Below are 18445 nucleotides of genomic sequence, written 5' to 3'. Positions count from 1 at the left end.
GTTCCTTGTTGGTTATGTACATCCTCCTGTTGTAATTGAGCCTTTCATCCCATCTGTTCTACCCACCACTCCTCTGATGTCTGTCAGACTATTCCATGTATCCATCACTTTGGTTCTAATTTGTTCATTAGTTTATTTTGTTCATTAGATTCAACATATTAGTGAGATCATATGGTATTTGTCTTTATCTGACTAGCTTATTTCACTTAGCATTATAATTTCTAGTCCATCCATGCTGTTGCAAAGGCAAGAATTCCTTCCTTTTTAAAGCCCCATTTTTTATCCACTCATCTACTGATGGGTACTTGGACTGTTTCCAAATCTTGGCTATTGTAAATAATGCTTCTGTGACATAGGGGTACATATATTATTTCTGTTTAGTATTTTTGGATTCTTAGGATATATTTCCAGAAGTGGGATTACTGGGTCAAAAGGCAGTTCAATTTTTAATTTTTTGAGGAAATTCCATACTGTTTTCCATAGTGGCTACACCAGTGTGCATTCTCACCAACAGTGCTATAGGGTTCCCTTTTCTCCACACCCTTTCCAGCACTGGTTTATTGATTTATTGATGGTAATCATTCTGAAAGGTGTGAGGTGATAGCTCATTGTGGTTTTAATTTGCATCTCTCATGATTAGTGATGAGCCTCTTTTTTTTCTTTATGCCTATGTTAAACTCTCTCACTCTATTTCTTCTTCTTAAATCAGTCCTTTTAGCATTTCTTGCATTGCTGCTTCAGTGGTACTGAACTCCTTTAGCCTTCTTTTATCTGGGAAGTTCGTTATTTTGCCTTCAATTTTAAATGATAGCTTCCTGGATAGAGCAGTCTTGGTTGCAGGTACTTGCTTTTCATTACTTTGAATAAATACTTCATGCCAATGACTTCTGGCTTGAAGTGTTTCTGTTTTTTTGTGTGTCTTTTGCTCCTTATGGGAGTTCCCTTGTAGGTAATTAACTGTCACTCTCTTGCTGCCTTTAAGGTTCTTTGTCTTTAACCTTGGCATTTGAATTATGATGTGTCTTGGCATAGGTCTCTTTGTGTTAATTTTGATTGGGACTCATGGTATAGTCTGACATTTTGATTGGTATATTCTGTGCTTCCTGAACTTGTGTGTCTTTTTCTTTTACCAGGCTAGGGAGGTTTTCTATCATTATTTCTGCAAACATGTTTTCTATCAGACATAGTGTTCAAAATAATGAGAACTACAAAGTTAATGAGAACTACAAGGAACTTAGTAGGAACTACCTCAGCATTAAAAAGGCATAGAAACCGTGGATAAGGAGCAGTCAGAAATGAAGAATATCATATCTGGCATCAAGAATACACTGGAAGGAATTAAAAGTAGGCTAGATGAAGCAGAGGATAAAATCAGCATTTTGGAAGACAAGGTAGAAAAAACACACCCAATAGAGCAACAAAAAGAAAAAAGAATAAAAAGGAACAAAGATAGTTTAAGGGAACTCTGGGACAATATGAAACATAACATCTGCGTCATAGGGGCCCCAGAAGGAGAAGAAAATGAGCAAGGGGTAGAGATCTCCTTAAGCTCATGAGCTGGATGCTCTAGGAATGTCCCTAGTGTGAATTATGTGGGCCCTTCTGTTATAATTGGGTCTTGATTGCTGTTGGCCTGTTTGTGGGTAGGATTGACCCACAGACTGACTGGCTGAGGCTCAACCTAACCACAGTGTGCAGGCTGCTGTGTGGGTGGAGTCTCAAGGTGTCATGTTGGGCTCAGTGGCACAATTTTCCAGATCACCTATGCTCTGTGCTCTAGGAATATTTCTTGTGGCTTATGTTTGATCCCCATTGTAGTTACTTTTTAGATGAATGCTGTGCCTTTCGTGGAGTTAATCCTTCAGGCTTGGTGGCCATAAGGGTAAACTACAATCACCATGTATGAGATGTGCAGGGGCTGCCGCCTGACGTGGAGTTGTTCCCAGCAGGGTCTAGTGCTTGCTGGATTCTTTTGCTGGATGTGTCACTTGTGTGGCTAGTTGGGTCAAGCTCTGGTGTGGTCTGGAGCCCACCACTGGTTGTGTTGGCTCTGGGTCCACTTGGATGGGTTCAGGTACAAATTGCTCTCACATGTTGTGTGCAACCATTTTGGGGCTGCCTATCTGGAGCTACCACACTACACTGCTCACTGTTTGTTTCTGCATCTCACATTATCTAGTTCTTGTCTTCTATCTATCAATTCAAATGTCTTTGGAAATATGGTAAAGAAACAAAAAAATAGTTTCCAGCTACTTTTGAATTGAACATCGAGAGTAAACTAAAGATATTTTCTTGGTCAGAAAGTAGCCTGGTTCTCTCTAAGATCACATAATGAATGGTAGCCTAAGAAAGGCAAAGAAGAGATTGTTTTTCAAATTGCTAGTTAAGGACGCATGTCCATCACAACAAGTTCTGAGAGCCTCCTGAGTTACAACACAGCACAGCAAGGATACCATAAAACAATATACCAACCAGAAAATGCATCAAGGAAGCAGACTTCTTCCTAAAATAGGAGAAGAGGATTTTATACAGGAACTTGCTAAAAATAACTTCCAGATGTAACAGGCTGCGTTACCTTAGTCACCTCTTAGGTATCACTAAGATGGAGGCAGCCTGGGACATTGGTAAAGTGAAATAAAGGAAAACTAGCAATCATCTCTATTTAGCCTTGGGTTTCAGTGTAAAGGCCTGAAAAATAGAGCAGAGGCATAAAGTCAGATGTATGCTGCTCAATAAGAAATCCCCATCACATTTTCAAAATGGAAACTTGGCTATCTGAATCAGACCCAACTCTACATTCACTGCATTTCTCCAGCAGCATTAGGGCATCCATGGTGTTTTCCCCAAATGCCATGAAAAACTTGATTTCAAATTCAGAAATCCCTCACTAATCATAAGGTCCAGGAATTAGAGATTTTGATTAATTGAATTTTCCAGTCAATTGAGTGCTAATTAGAAAATCATTTTCATTTTAACTCCTCTGACTCATTGTTATTATGAACCCTGGCTCTATCACTTAGGGGATTTGTAGCCTTGGGAAAGTTACCTAATATCTTAGTTATCTATTACCACATCACATATTACATCAAGTTTAGTGGCTTAAAATAACACACAATATCTCCCAGTTTCTGTGAATTGAGTAGTCCAGGCAGAGCTTAGCTGGGTCTTCTCAATGCTACCACAAGGTGTTTGTGGGCTCTTTTCTGGAGCTCGGCATCTCTTTCCAAGTTCAGATGGTTGTTGTCAGAATTCAATTCCTCACAGTTGTGGCTGAGGTTCCCATTGTCTTGGTGGTTGTCAGTTTGGGCTACTCTCAATTCCTAAAGGATGTCTGCAGTTATTTGTTATGTGACCCTCTTACAACATGTTAACTTACTTAACATTAACTTGTTTAGTGTTCACCATGATCCTCTGAAGTAAATGCAATTATTATTCCTCCTTAACAGATGAGAAAACTGAGGCTTAATTAAGTGTTGTGGTTGGTACAAGGATATCCATCTAGCAAGTGGCAGAGCCCAGATCAAAGTCAAGTTGGTCAAAATGCTGCCTTCTTATTAAAAATTAGCTGAGTTGTATTTTGTCATTTTTATTTTGGAGTATATCTTTTGCACATTGGATAGAGAAGTTCTTGGGAAAAGGAGCCATGTCTTATTCATATGTATCTCAGGTCCATAATATAAGTTTTGGCACATTATGGCTAACTAATGAATGTTTGCCTAATGGATGGATAAAGGTCAATAATTGGTGGGTGGGTGGATGGATGGGTGGATGGTAGTTAGTGGAGAGTGAATGGATGACTAGATGGGTGGATGGAATAAATGGATGAATAGATAGATGACTGGGATGGTGGATTGAGTGGGTGGTGAGTGAATGGATGATGGATGGATAGATGGATAACAAAGGTTAGTGGATGAATGTGGTGGATGGATGGGTTTGAAAGGGGATGCATGTGTGGAGAAATAAATGGATGGAAAATAGGGTGGGTATTAGGTGTCATATGGAGTGGGTGGTGGGTGAAGAGATGAGTCTGTAGCTGGGTTGGTGGTGAATGGGGGTGGGTGTGCAATAGGTTTATGGAAACAGACAATAACTTTTCTCCCATCTAATAGTCATAGCTTCCTAGACATTCTCTACGTTTCCTCTGCAATCATTGTGTGTGTGTGTGTGTGTGTGTGTGTGTGTGTAATTCAGGCAGGTTTAAATTCATCATAAAATTGATCCCCATACAAATATATTCAATCTTAAGAATTCATAAATTACAGGATATCTCAGGGTTTGACAGATACCTATAATTCTAGAATGGAGTAAGCTGATTGGCTGCTTGATAGGTGGATATCACTAGACCACCAACAGGTCTATCTTAGGAGAAATTCCCTGCCCAGTGGAGCCCAGAGCCCTGAAAGGCTAAAGGATGCTTCAGCTCCTACCTGCCTGGAAATGAGAGAAATTTTGGTTTTTCAAGAACTGATGGAATCTCGCTGACAGAAGAACTGTGTGTGGGCCTTCCAATACCAGGCATGGGTAACCAGATCCTGTGGCATCAACTAGATCAGTGGTCGCCAACCTTTCAGACCTCACAGATCACCAGTGGTCCGAGGACCACTGGTTGGCGACTGCTGAACTAGAGCATTCTGTGCCACCCCAGCGCCATTCCAGAGTCATCCTGACATCATTTAGGAAGTTTGCAGTAACAATACTAGTTTAATGAGCATTAACAATGTACTCTGCTAAGGGCATTATATATCCCATTTAATCCTCAAAGTGACCCCAGAGCCTGGTGCTGATATTATCTCCACTGGTTCAGAAATCAGGTGAAATTATCTGCTCAAGGTCAACCAGTTGATAAGAGGGGAAGTTGGGCTTTACAACCACTTGGCTCTAACTTCAAAACTCTTGCTTGCACTTGTGTGCCAAACTGCTGCTTCCCAAGAAAAGGGAGGCCTGGGACTCTTGGGAACAATACCTTGGAACACATGGTTTTGCTAAATAAAAGATTGAAATAAAATGCATTCTCTGAAATCTCCCTCTCAACCATAATAATCATGGAGACAACTCTTGTTTGGCTGATGGATTGGGGAGGGGGAAATCTGAAAGAATTGTCAGATTGTTTGAGGAGGCCCTGCTGGGTAACTCCACTGAGCTTCAGATCCCAGAGAATGTTCCCGATCACCAGACAGAACAAGAGAAAACCAGGGAGACCAAGGAGACAGTTGGGAAGAAGGTACCCAAAGGGCTGCAGGTGGATGGGGCTCCTTGTGCAAAGCCCTTAGCACAGTACTTTGTTAATTTAAGAGCCCCACATATTCTTCTTCCTCTTTAATTGTACTGACTAATTCCTATTCTCCTGTCAACATCCATTCTCCACCTTCTCCTCCATGTGCTGTGCCAGAGGCCTGATCTTGAATGGCTCTACCAGTGGATCCCTTGCCCTACACTTCTAGTTAAGTTCACCCAATGGGAGGTACCAATAGGAGACAGAAGGAGGGAAGAGGGTATAGGTGAGCCATCTCTTCCCTCTCCTGAGGTCATAGCTCCTATCATGCAGCCCAATCTAGTAACTGCCCCTCCCTCTGCTCCTCCTAATCAAGAGGTGTGCATTTAAACAACCTTAAAATCTCAGTAGCTACTGGAGCAAACATTTAGTTTTCTGCCCAGATCTGTAGGTCACCTCTGTTACTATTGGGCTCAGCTGATCTTGATCCAAACTGCCAGTTGGGTTCAGATTTGCTTCATGAGTTTCCTTCTTGATTCCTGGAGCACTTTCTTCTCTCATGGCAAATGATAGACATACAAGAGGGTGAGCCAAGCCACACAAGCACATTTCTAGCCTCAGCGAATACTGCTTTCTGCTTCATAATCTGTTGACCTTAGCAGGTCACATGGTCAAATGGTGTGAGGATGTTCATTCTTCCATTTTATTTGGAGGCACGGCAAGACCACATGGCTTAGGAAGAGAAGTGCTGAAACAATCATCTTGGCTATTCCAAGATGGAAATGGCTCCTCCCTAGCACAGCACTGTCTTTAGCACTGTCCCATGTTGGTTTTCCAATGCCCTATTGACATGTTTGTAAATAATGCATGCATGTGTAATTTTAACAGCTGTTTTATTATTTAAATGTGTTTTTAGTGTCATTAATTTTTTAAATTAAACTCTCCTCAAATTACCCAGTTTGAGGATATGATCTGTTTCTTGAAGAACACGTTTCAGTCATCATGCAGTTGAGTCGGTGTTCCATGAGAGCCCCCTCTGTGCCCAGTATGGGATGGATAAAATTCACATGGACAGAAATGATGCCCTCTTCTTGCTGAGCTCACCCTCTGTGGATGGTACTAATTTATCTTTATGTGCATTATCTAATATAATGATCACAACTGTCTCAAACAGGGGCTTCTATTGTTAGTCCAATATAAGGGAACTAAAGCTCAAAGTAATCAAGCGACTTAATCCAAAGTTACTCTGAGAGCTTGGAAGTGAAAGAAGTAGGACTTGACCCTAGGTCCATCTGACTACACAGCCTCTTAATGACTGAACTTGACAGCTTTGCATTGTAAAAAACAAAAAAACAAGTGTTTTGCAAATATAGACTCATTTCATCTTCATCTGAGCAATAAATTATTGTCCATTTTACAGATGAGAAAACCAAGTATCAGGGACTAGAGTCCAGTTTCCCATAGTACGATAGATAGGAAATTACACAGCAAAAATACCAATCCATTTCTACCCATCTCCAAAACTTGTTCTCTTTCTAACACACTTCACTCTCTGCCAATCAAATCTACTCTCTCAATAAGACTCTGTCCTAAGTAGGTCCCAGTGGTAACAGTGGCCAGCTCTTACCACAGCCTACTAACCAGAGGTCAGCCTCCTCTACTTTCTACTTCATCTCTCCCCTAATAACCTGGCCCCTCTCCAGGCCTCTGCAATTTTTCCACTCCTATGTCAACCGCTTTATAGGGTCATCTGTCACCCATGCTTTACAGCCCACTCGATGAAGAGCAAATCTATATTGATTTGAAAATAACTCAAGCTGTAAATTGCAGGTCATGATTGGCTTGGTCACCCCGAGATGATAATCTATCGACTGTACCAGGGGTCTAAATCTAATTATCATCCCAGGAAACCCAAAGGCAGGGTGGCTCAGTGCCTATGTAAAAATGAACTATTAATTCGTCTAAGAGCTACCTGCAAAAATACATACCACATAATTTAGAGCTAGCCCTCATCTTTGTCTGACAGCTCAAAGTCTAGGGACATACTCTGACCATCAAATTAAGTATGAGAACTGACCTTGAACCATTTGTGTTAATAATAGTAATAATAATAACAATGACACAACAATAACTGTTATTCACTGACCACTTCGCATGCATTTCCTTCTAAAGCCTCACAATAGCCCTGCCACTTACTAGCTGTGGGATTCTGGGCAAGTTACTCAACTCCTGTGTATCTCTGTTTTCTCATCTGAAAAACAAAGGATAATAGTAACACCTCTTTATCATGTTGAGGGAAAGGTTAAATTAAGTCACTTATATAAATTGCTAAGGTCAGGAGCTAGGTATATTCTTACCCTCCTTATTCATGAAGAAATAGAGCCCAGACATGTTGAGAGACTTACCCAAGGTCACAAGCTAACACAGGATTTTGTCTGAGTCATGGTGTATTATTTTTTCAATGTTTGATGCCAGCATTAAAAAGAGAGAGAGAGATGATTGTTTCTCTTGAACATTTGAAAAAAAACTGGCAGTACTGGGCCTACATTTCTTTTTACCACATTTTATTCCTAACCAAATCTATTCTCTCAGGTCAGGTAGGCCCAGCAGTGCCAAAGCCCACCCATGGACTCAAGCAAAACTGCCAAATTCTGGAATTTTGAGGTTATCTGTAATACCCTGGATCAAAGACATGAGTGCGCTGGATCAGATGATGCTGACTAGCAGCTGTCCCTGTTACTTGGTGTTTGTGCTCCTGGTTAATTGCAGTCCTCACCACTCCCTGTGCCCTATACTTGACCCATTTTTCTCATTAATCATGTCTGTCTGGCCCCTGCAGGCATCTGAGATTGTGGGGTAGATTAGCACACTCAAGTCTTATATTAAATCCCTGAGGGGTATAATATTATCATTCTTAGTTTATAGATGCAGAAACAAGTTCAAGGAGACACGGTGACTTGCCCATGGTCACATAGTCAGCAAATGTCAGAACAAGGTTTCAAACACAAGCCTAACTACTCCCAGAGCCAACCTTCCCTGTCTTTTGCTAAGTAAGGTTCCTTCCCAGGTTCACAGGGTAAATGAAAATCTGCAAGCAGAGGCAAGAAAGGAAAGTCAGTGTCAATCTCTCTCACTGGGGAAGAAATATGAAAAGAGAGAGTGCTCAAGTCTGCTTTCAGCTCTCACAGACTCTCCTGAAAGGACTTTTCTGAAGACACAGGGCTGTTTCCAGTGGCTAATGGCTCCAACAATGCAAGACCCTTATCAGTGAGAGCACAGAACTTACGATGTTTGTGAACATCATAAAAAAGCTTCCTCGGTTTGCTATTTCTTTTTCATTCTTCAGAACTATCAGGAAAGCAAGAGGCAGAGAGGGCTGTGGCTGACAGTGACCCCATACCCAGCCCCCACCCAGTGGGTGACCGTGCCAAGGCCCCACTTTCCTGTCAGCCCCAGTGAATAGACAGCTCCCCACCCCAAATAAAGCAGACCTCATGGTTGAGGGGCCAAGGGGAGAGATTTCATTTTCTCTCCTTAGGAAGATAGAAAGATCTGAGTTTTATGATTCCACCAATATTTATGGCTTTTCTCCCTGCCTCTGCCTCAGCCTCACTGCCTGTGGATGCCTCATTATTGCTCTGCAGTAGCAGCTTGTCTGTACTCTGGGATGAAGTGCCACCAGGTGGCGCTGTTGTCTAGTGAATGACCAAGGTGATATATCTGCATTAGCCTGTGTAGTGTATGGAGTGTGCTAAAGGCTTTATATAGGTTAAATCATTTAACTCTCACAACACCTCCAAGAAGGAGGCAGTGAGGAGCAGAGAGGTGAAGTTGCTTACCCAAGGTCACACAGTTAGGAAGTATTGGAGACAAAATTCAAATCCATGCACCAGTGGCAGTTTTCTGTAGCAAAGTGTCAGTATAAAGACACCAACTGTCCCTGCCTGGGAAAGGCTGTGATTATTATTTTCTGAAGTTATGTCCTTCCTATTTTTAAATGTTAAAATCATTTCTTTTATGAAATTATAGAACAATGAACATGTCTATGTTGCTTTTGTTTGTTTAATTTTGTTTATCAAAATTAAAAGTTTTGCTATCTGATGTCCTTCTCTCCCTGCCACCCACCTCCAATCTTCAGTCCCCCACCCCCCACCCCCCCAAAAAATCCAAGGTCTAGGACCTTGTCTCCTGATGACCAAGCTATTGTGCTGGGCTAGGAGGAAATTTGAGCCCATGAAAAAAAAAGAGAGAGAGATAATTGGCGGGGGGGAGCAATTGATTCAACAAGAATTGTGTTGGTAACTTTACAGCCCTAGTAATGTTTTGCCCCATTCAAAAAAAATCTCAAATATATATTGAACAATTAATATTCATCATTTATTCTAATAGCAAGTACTTATTGAACATTTACTAGGGCTGGTGGTAGTCTTGGAAATACAATGTCAATTGAAGGGGGCATAGTCATTCCCTTAGGAGCTGATGGAGGAGATGAGAATGAATCAGGTACATGCAAACACTCTCATGTGAATTTGTGAGCTATGAAGGTGCTGCAATGGAGGGGCTGTTACATGGACTGTGAGGTCAGGGAAGGCTTCCCCAAGGAAGCCACTCATGAGCTGAGATCTAAAGGATGAACAGGCATCAGTGGTAGGATAGAGGCCTGGAGAATATTCCAGGCAGAGGGAAGAACATGAGCAAAGGCCCTGTGGCCCAAAAGAGAATGATGGGTGTGAGGTCAGCAAGAAAGCTACTGAAACTAGAGCAGAATGATTAGAGAGAATACGGCATAAGATTCAGGTAAGAAGTAGACAGAGGCCAAGTCCTATCTGTGGCTTCCCAGGGATTTGCTCTTTATCCAGAACTTCATTCCTGACACTTTATGTAAGAACTGATTCTTTTCAATCCTAGATAATCTTCCTCTTGTAATAACCTTGAATAATTTGGCTCTTGGTTCAAATTTTGGTCCTAGTTGATGTGCCTGTCTAGTTGGTACCATCCAATGGACTGGTAAGTGGAACACTGGGGAATTGTTGAAGGATTTTCAGCCCCTGGAACTGAAGGACATCATTTTTTATTCAAAAGAACCCTTGGCTTTAGTGTGGTAAAGAGGCCAAAGAGGCTCCAGTGGGTTGGGGGGGACAGATGAGGAGTCCATTGGACGGTGCTACCCAGACAGTCATATCAACCAGGACCCAACATTTGAACTAAGGTCAAATGATCACCTGACAAGAGGAAGATGATCTGGAATGGAAGATGCTCATGTGCAGGGCCAGATGAGCTGGTAGGGAAGCTCTATTCCATTTGCGAGGGTCTGACCAACTTGTGCCATTTTAAGTAGGAAGATTAATTTGTCCTGTTTGCTAAGGACTTTTTAGCACTTGAAGTCTCAAGTCAGGGGACTCCACCTTCACAGGTAAACTGGGACTGTTGGTTATCCTCATTTCAGGATCAGGTCTGTTGTCATTCGGGGTACCCCTGAGTCTTGCTCTATTGATCATTTTATTAGAATATGCCAGGTGGTGCACCCCAGGGCCTGCCCCATCTCTGTCCACCCTGGAGGCTCAGGATCCAATGGTCTGCTTTGGCAAGTGCATCCAAGCAAGGATCTACAAAAGGAGTAGGTTTGGGCAGATTTGAAGACTGATACTAAAACAGGAGCTGGGAATATAATGATGAACAAAAATGTTGGTTCCTGCTCTCACAGAACTTAAAGTTGAGTAAGGAGGATAAAACCAAATAAGCAAGTAAGACCTGTTTGAGACCTTGGATTCAGCAAGGACTCAGTTTCCTTCCTTCGGCCCTTGTCATTTGGACGGCTGTTGCTCTCATATTCTCATACATTACTGCCATCACTCTCCACCATGTTGACCCTGCTTCGCCTCATATCATTGACACCGGTACAGTGGCTCCAGAAAGTGCTTGTTTGGGGCAATGTTAAAATTTGCCACAGTTTTATGTGTTGCTGCTACTTATGTTTGTTATAAGCAAGTTAATGCTCTGAATTCCGAAGGGAAATATATCACCAGGTTAAACAAGGCTGGTCTTGAACTTGGATTGTTGAGTTGTTTAGGACTTTCTGTTGTGGCAAACTTCCAGAAAACATTTTTTACTATATACTAGAGGCCTGATGCACAAAATTCATCCAAGAGTAGGCCTTCCTTCCCTCGGCTGCCGGCACCGGCTTCCCTCTGGCACTTTATGGCCTGTGAATGATGTTATACATATCCAAATGGCTCTTGGCCGAAAAAAGATTCCCCACCCCTGAGATGGTTGTGGTTTGCAGTCTTTGTGTTCAAGTAACTCTTATTTTACTTAATAATGGCCCCCAAATTCAAGAATAGTGACGCTGGCAATTCAGTTATACCAAAAGGAAACCTTAAGTTTATCATAGGTATGTATGCATAGGAATAACATAATACATACCAGTATAGTGCTCAGTACTGTCCACAGTTTCAGGCACCCCTTGGGGGTCTTGGAAAGTATCCCCTGTGATAAGTGGGGGACCTGTATCTGGCAAGCAGTGATACTCTTTGGTGTTGATTTTATTTGCTCTTTATTTGTGAGATTCATCCACATGGTTGCATGCAGGTGTACTTTGGTCATTCTCAGTGCTGTGTGGTGGCCACTGTGTGAATATGCCACACTTTATCCAGTGGCTGTTGATGGGTATTTGGACAGTTTTACATCTGAGGCTATTAGGATAGTGGTGCTACTGCTATGAATATTCCAGTTTGTGTGTGTTTGTGTTGGGACGATATAGAGGGGAAACTGTGGAGTCCTGTTTTAGGAAATACGAACATAGTTGTCCAGGGCATTATATCCATTTATCCAACCATCCTCAGCAGCACTAGATATTGACTATTTTCATTTTTGGCATTCTGGTGATGTGTTGTAGTATCACACTGGGTTGTTAAATTGCATTTCATTGAAGACTAATGGGGTTGAGCACATAAGTATTTTTAAAAATTTATCTTTATTATTGAAAGTATTACAGATGTCCCCTTTTGTGTGTGAAAAGTCTATTCACATCTTTTGCCCATTTTCTCTTGTGTTTTTTCCCCCATAGACACAAATCCTTTGTTGGATATGTGTATGCAAAAAGCCTTTTCCACTACGTGGCTTAACTTTTCATTCTCTTAATTGTATCTTTTGATGAACAGAAAGTTTTTCATATTAAAGTAGTTGATTTTTTTTTCATGGTTAGCACAGTTTATCCTAGTTATGTAATCTTTGCATACCCCCAACATCATGAAAACATTCTCCTTTCTTTTATTCTATAAGTTTATTGTTAACCTTGAATAATTATATTCACAATACCAGGTAAACCTGGAACCGATTTTTGGATATGAGTTTGAGGTCAGATTAAGGATTTCCATATGGAAAATTGGCTGGCAATATGTACTAAAAAGGATGGCTAAGTTTTTGTTTTCATTTCCAAGAATAAGGTATTTTAGCTGCAGTCATCTTAAGTGCTTGGTACATAACCTGCAGCAGTTTGCTCACTTATTCACCAGCATTAACTGAGGTCATGCTCTGAGCCAAACTCTGAGCTAGGTTCTGGGGACATGTGGGTACTGCCCTCAAGGTTCCCAGGGGAGTGGACACATGACAACCCGCCCACAGTGCTTGTGGCACATGCTGAGTGCTTGACCAGTTATAGCTATTGAAGTTAATGTTGTCACCATAATGTCAGTGAGCCCTGTAAGCAGTCGGTCCTCATCACCTTCTAGAAAATGAGGAGTACATCACCTCTGTCTCATCCACACTGAACCACGGAACCGGGGATGGTGGTTGTCTTAGGTGGGTGCAGAGCAGCATCTAGTGGAGAAGGAAAGGTGACTGACTGTGTCACGAGGACATTTGGAAGAGAAAGTTTTAAAGGCCAGGACAAAAGTTGGCAGAGAAGCCAGGAAGGTGACTTACATGTGCTGGTGTCCCTAGCAGGGGGTAAGACAACGTCCAAATATTTAAGATAGAAATCATGTCCCTCTTGAACACATATTTCCAGAGAACAGGTACAGGTAGACATACCCACACTGCTCCCACTGCATCAGGGGAATCTTGACATTGCAGGAGAGGGGAATAACAAGTCAACTCTTCTGAATGTTAGTGGCAAAATCTGATACCATTTATTAGCAATCTAGACTCAGAGATTTTAGAGAGAAAGGATACTCAAATTTCATGGAGGGATTTACATGGGTTGATGTGGACAGGATCACTGTCTCTTTGGGTACTGCCTAGAAGAATGGTGAGAAGGAACAGTGTCATCAGGTAGGTGGAATGAACATTTGGTGACAGAGGTTAGGAGGGTCTGGTGATTCTCAGGGAGCATCCTAGGGTGGATTCTCCACAACTGGTAGCTGTCTTTGCTGGATCCCTTCCGGTCATTGCCATTCTGACTGTCAATGGTCATGGAACTGTTGGGGATATCATGTAGCATGAAAATTAGATTATTTTTTTAAATTTATTTTTATTGTTGAAAGTTTTACAGATGTCTCCTTTCTTTCCCCATTGGTCCCCTCCACTCCACTCCCCCCCCCCAGGCCTTCACCTCATTATTGTCTGTGTCCTCGGGTTATGCATATATGCATATAGGTTCTTATATATTTTGGAAATTAACCCCTTATCAGATGTATCACTGGCAAATATGTTCTCCCATACAGTGGGATTCCTTTTCATTTTGTTGATGGTTTCTTTTGCTGTGCGGAAGCTTTTAATTTTGATGTAGCCCCATTTGCTTATTTTTTCATTTCTTTCCCTTGCCCTAGGGCAGTGATGGTGAACCTTTTGAGCTCGGCGTGTCAGCATTTTGAAAAACCCTAACTTAACCCTGGTGCCGTGTCACATATAGAAATTTTTTGATATTTGCAACCATAGTAAAACAAATATTTATATTTTTGATATTTATTTTATATATTTAAATGCCATTTAACAAAGAAAAATCAACCAAAAAATGAGTTCACGTGTCATCTCTGACACGCGTGTCATAGGTTCGCCATCACTGGCCTAGGGAGATAGATCAACAAACATGTTGCTATGAGAGATGTCTGAGATTTTGCTGCTTATAGTTTCTTCTAGGATTTTTATGGTTTCATGATTTACATTTAAGTCATTTATCCATTTTGAGTTTATCTTGTTTATGGTATAAGTTGGTAGTCTAGTCCCCCTTTTTTGCATGTACCTGTCCAATTTTCCCAACACCCTTTATTGAAGAGACTCTCAACTCCATTGTATGCTCTTGCCTCCTTTGTCAAATATCAATTGAGCGTAATGGCTTGAGTAGATTTCTGGGTTCTCTCTTCTGTTCCATTGATCTATGTGCCTATTCTTGTGCCACTACCAGGCTGTTTTGATTATAAGGGCTTTGTAGTATAATTTGATATCTGGTATTGTGACCACCCCTACTTTGTTCTTCTTCTCAAAAATGCTGTGGCTATTCGGGATCTTTTTTGGTTCCATATAAATTTTTGGAGCATTTGTTCTGGACCCGTGAAATATGCAATTGGTAATTAAATAGGGATTTCACTGAATCTATAGATTGCTTTGGGAAGTATGGACATTTTAATGATGTTAATTCTTATTCATGAACACGTTACATTTTTTCACTTGTTCATATCTTCCTCTATCTCTTTTCAATGTCCTGTAGTTTTCAGAGTATAAGTCTTTTACTTCCTTGATTAAGTTTACTCTTAAGAATCTTTATTTATTTATATATTTTTTTGCAATGGTAAATGGGATTGTTTGTTTAGTTTCTCCTTCTGGGAATTCATTATTGGTATATAAAATTGTCATTGATTTCTGGGTGTTAATTTTGCTACTTTGCCAAATTCATTTGTGAAATCTAGTGGTTTTTTGGTGGAGTCTGTAGGGTTTTCTATGTATAATATCATGTCATCTGCAAATAATGAGAGTTTTGCTTCCTCCTTTCCAATTTGGTTGCCTTTTGTTTTCTTCTTATCTGATTACTGTGTCTAGCACTTCCAGTACTATGTTGAATATGAGTAGTGAAAGCAGATGTCCCTATCGTCTTCCTGTTCTTAGGGGAAATGGTTTTAGTTTTTGCCCACTAAGTATGATATTGGCTGTAGGTTTGTCATATATGGCCTTTATTATATTGAGGTATAATCCCTCTATTCCCACTCTGCTGAGAGTTTTTACTAAAAATAGGTGCTGTGCCTGGCTGGTATGGCTCAGTGGTTGAGCGTCAAACTATGAACCAGGAGATCACTGGTTCGATTCCTAGTCAGGGCACATGCTTGGGTTGCAGACTCGATCCCTAATAGTGAGCAAGCAGGAGGCAGCAAAACAATGATTCTCATCATTGATGTTTCTATCTCTCTTTCCCTCTCCCTCCTTCTCTGAAATCAGTACAAAATATATTTTAAAAATATGAAAGATTCAGAAATCTCCTACACATACATACCCATACACATGTCCTCCCCTTCTAAAACTCAGGGAAGGTATGAGAAGAAAGAAATTGATATGCCTTGCTTTATTTTTTTAAGGTAAGGATGCCAAAAGTTGTATAGCAAATATTGTTAATTGTGCATCCAATATTGATTTTTTTCTTCCTTCTTTACCAACAAAAGCCCAATTTTGTTTAGGATATCAAGATACCTAGTTAAAAAACATTCACTTCTCCAGGTTTCATTGCTTCTAGAATTGGCCATGCGACCAAGTTTGGGCTAATGAGAAACATGGAACATGAGGCTCTTGGAAAGCTTGTTCAACAATTCATACATCTTTCCTTTCCCCCCACTTTATCCGTAACCCTTTGTCCTCTTACTGCTTTCTACCTGGAGATAAAGTATCCATCTTTTAAAGATGAGAAAACAAGCCACGCACTAAGGATGGTGGAAAGAGAAGCAAGAAAGGGCTTGGATTCATTCCTGTTGTGTTCCTGAAGCTGCCTGACCCATCCTCTGTCCCACTCCAGATATTTTTCCATGAAAAATAAAATAAACCATTTCTTGTGGGGAGGGGGATAAGACTATTTGGATAAATTGTGTTCCTGTTACATACAACCAGATATATCAGCCAAAGTGATACAGGCGAGTTCTGATCATTATAAAATTAATTGGTCAATTCATTTCAGTCCCCCAAACCCCAAAATAACCTGTGAACTAAATGGACAAATTTGTTGTGTGGGCATTTCAGTGAGTAGCTACACATGACTTTTTATTTGTCTTTGGATGTCTGTGTGGGATTGGTTGGGAGTCAGCATCCAGGGGGCTTTACTTGACCTTCCAGGGCTTATCTGTGGAGAAGGTCCAGCAGAGCACCAGGCAGTCATCAGTAGCTCCATATTTTCTCCAGTTTTCAATTCTAACACCTTGCATTGTGTCTCCCCACTACTCCCCCACCCCAATAATGAGAGTCCCTTTTTGCTTGGGCTTCGAGGAAGTTTAGAACAAAATTTTATGCAAATTACATTAATCATGCTACTTCCTCAAAATTGATTCCTACATATATTATTATATTCCAATTTTATTATTTAATTGGAAGTCCTTTATTATGAGCCACTTTAAAATCATTTGAAGAAATAGATGGGAGTATAAATATGTATGTTCATACATATATAGTTCAGTTAATATTTCATCATAATTTGAGGTAGCTGTAATTCTTTTTGCAGGGCTCAAAATAGTAGGAATTGTTCTTATCACTCTGTGGAACTTTTTTGTATGCCATCTGGGTTTTTTTGTTGTTGCTTCTTTTTTAATCTTCACCCAAAGATACAGGGTTGTTTTTTATTGATTTTAGAGAGGAAAGGAAAGGGAGAGAGAAACATCGATGCAAGAGAGAAACATCGATTGGTTCCCTCCTGTGTGCCTGGGGATTGAACTCGAAACCCAGGTATGTGCCCTGACCAGGAATAGAACCTGTGACCATTTGGTGTACGGGATGATGCTCCAAGCAAATGAGCCACACTGGCCAGGGCTATGCCATCTATTCTTTCATGTTTGTCATTTAGGAGGCAGCATTGCAAACTTTTCCAAAAGTGATGAAGTGAGATGGTTGGTGGCACCCTACAGAGTTGAGCTCCAAGGTTTTTATGTGATTTTTCTGGAGAACAAATGCATACAGACATCACTAAATGGCATTTATTCTCCCATCTCAGAAATGAATCAAATACATTGCTGTTTTTGATGACCAAACTGTCAAATATTGTTTCAAATATCTTTTGGTCCTCTTCTGTTTGTTTGTTTTTTAATTCACTATTTTGCTTTTTGAAAATAAGACTATAAAATATAAGCTTTGAAAATATCTAAGGGCCCTGACATAGTCCACTAACTTACCAAAAAAAGACATTTAAAGCTTATAGTTAGAAAGGTAGAGAAGTAGAAGAATGTATCTCCCTAAGAAACTAAAAGGCACTGGCTGCTAACATGGGATCGTCTCCATGTTCCTTCTGATAGAAAGTTAATGTTTATACATTCCAGGGAAGTATAATAATTACAAGGTTGATTGTTTATTCATTGCCAACCAGTGTGCTAAGAACTTTGCAAACACCTCATTAAATCCCTATAGCAAACCCATGAAATATTAAAGAGAGTCAAATAAGACCTCTCTTTGAGGAAGGAAATATGTAATCTAAAACAGGAATGTCCTGTTAAGAAGGGAATCAGCTTTAATCAAAGGGAAACTATAAATGAAAATACGTGGTAATGCAGATGCAGTGCTCTCTAAAGGCCTCCCTCTATGCTGACAAAGCCGTGAATCAGAGCTAGAGATCTAGAGCTCATTCGCTGACCCCAAAAGACAAAATTGATGATGCTACCTCCTCCGTCAAACTGACACTTTGCTCTGATGCCCTTCTCCTTCTAAAGGCAAAGCCATGAAAACTCTATGATGTTAAATTGTTTTATTTAAAAATCTGGCCTTATCTCTGTTAACTATATGTTAAGGTTTGTAAAGCATGTTTTAATAATGGCAGAAAGACATTCAATAAGTTGTATATGTCACCAATCACTTTAGATGTCACTGTACTTTAAAATAAATTTATTGTGCTCTCTCCTCTCTATCAGTCTCCTTCATTTTCTGCCTAAAGCTAAGCTCTTGTTCTTTCATATCATAAGAAACTAAACCTATTTTCTGCCATTTTAGATAACAGTCATTTTGTTGTCTTCTGTCTGCACTGCTACAAAATAGATATGCTCTGGCAATCTTAAGAAAGTCTAAAGTAGCCCCAACTTTAATTTATTCTTAAACAGTTAAAATTCCCCAATTGAGGAA

At 40.5% G+C, this 18445-nt stretch overlaps 1 long non-coding RNA gene across 1 annotated transcript; it reads left to right on the top strand.

Moving 5' to 3' along the window:
- Nucleotides 1-2566: 2566 nt before the first annotated feature.
- Nucleotides 2567-10894, top strand: LOC106726676. The gene is made up of 3 exons (XR_001362746.1): nucleotides 2567-2579; nucleotides 10659-10664; nucleotides 10816-10894. It is a non-coding gene; the product is annotated as an uncharacterized LOC106726676 (long non-coding RNA).
- Nucleotides 10895-18445: the final 7551 nt, after the last annotated feature.

This window comes from Myotis brandtii, unplaced genomic scaffold (assembly GCF_000412655.1).
Source record: "Myotis brandtii unplaced genomic scaffold, ASM41265v1 scaffold302, whole genome shotgun sequence".
Lineage (NCBI taxonomy): Eukaryota > Metazoa > Chordata > Mammalia > Chiroptera > Vespertilionidae > Myotis > Myotis brandtii.
Note: the sequence above shows the minus strand (reverse complement) of the source record. Positions and strands in the feature narration are given on the sequence as shown.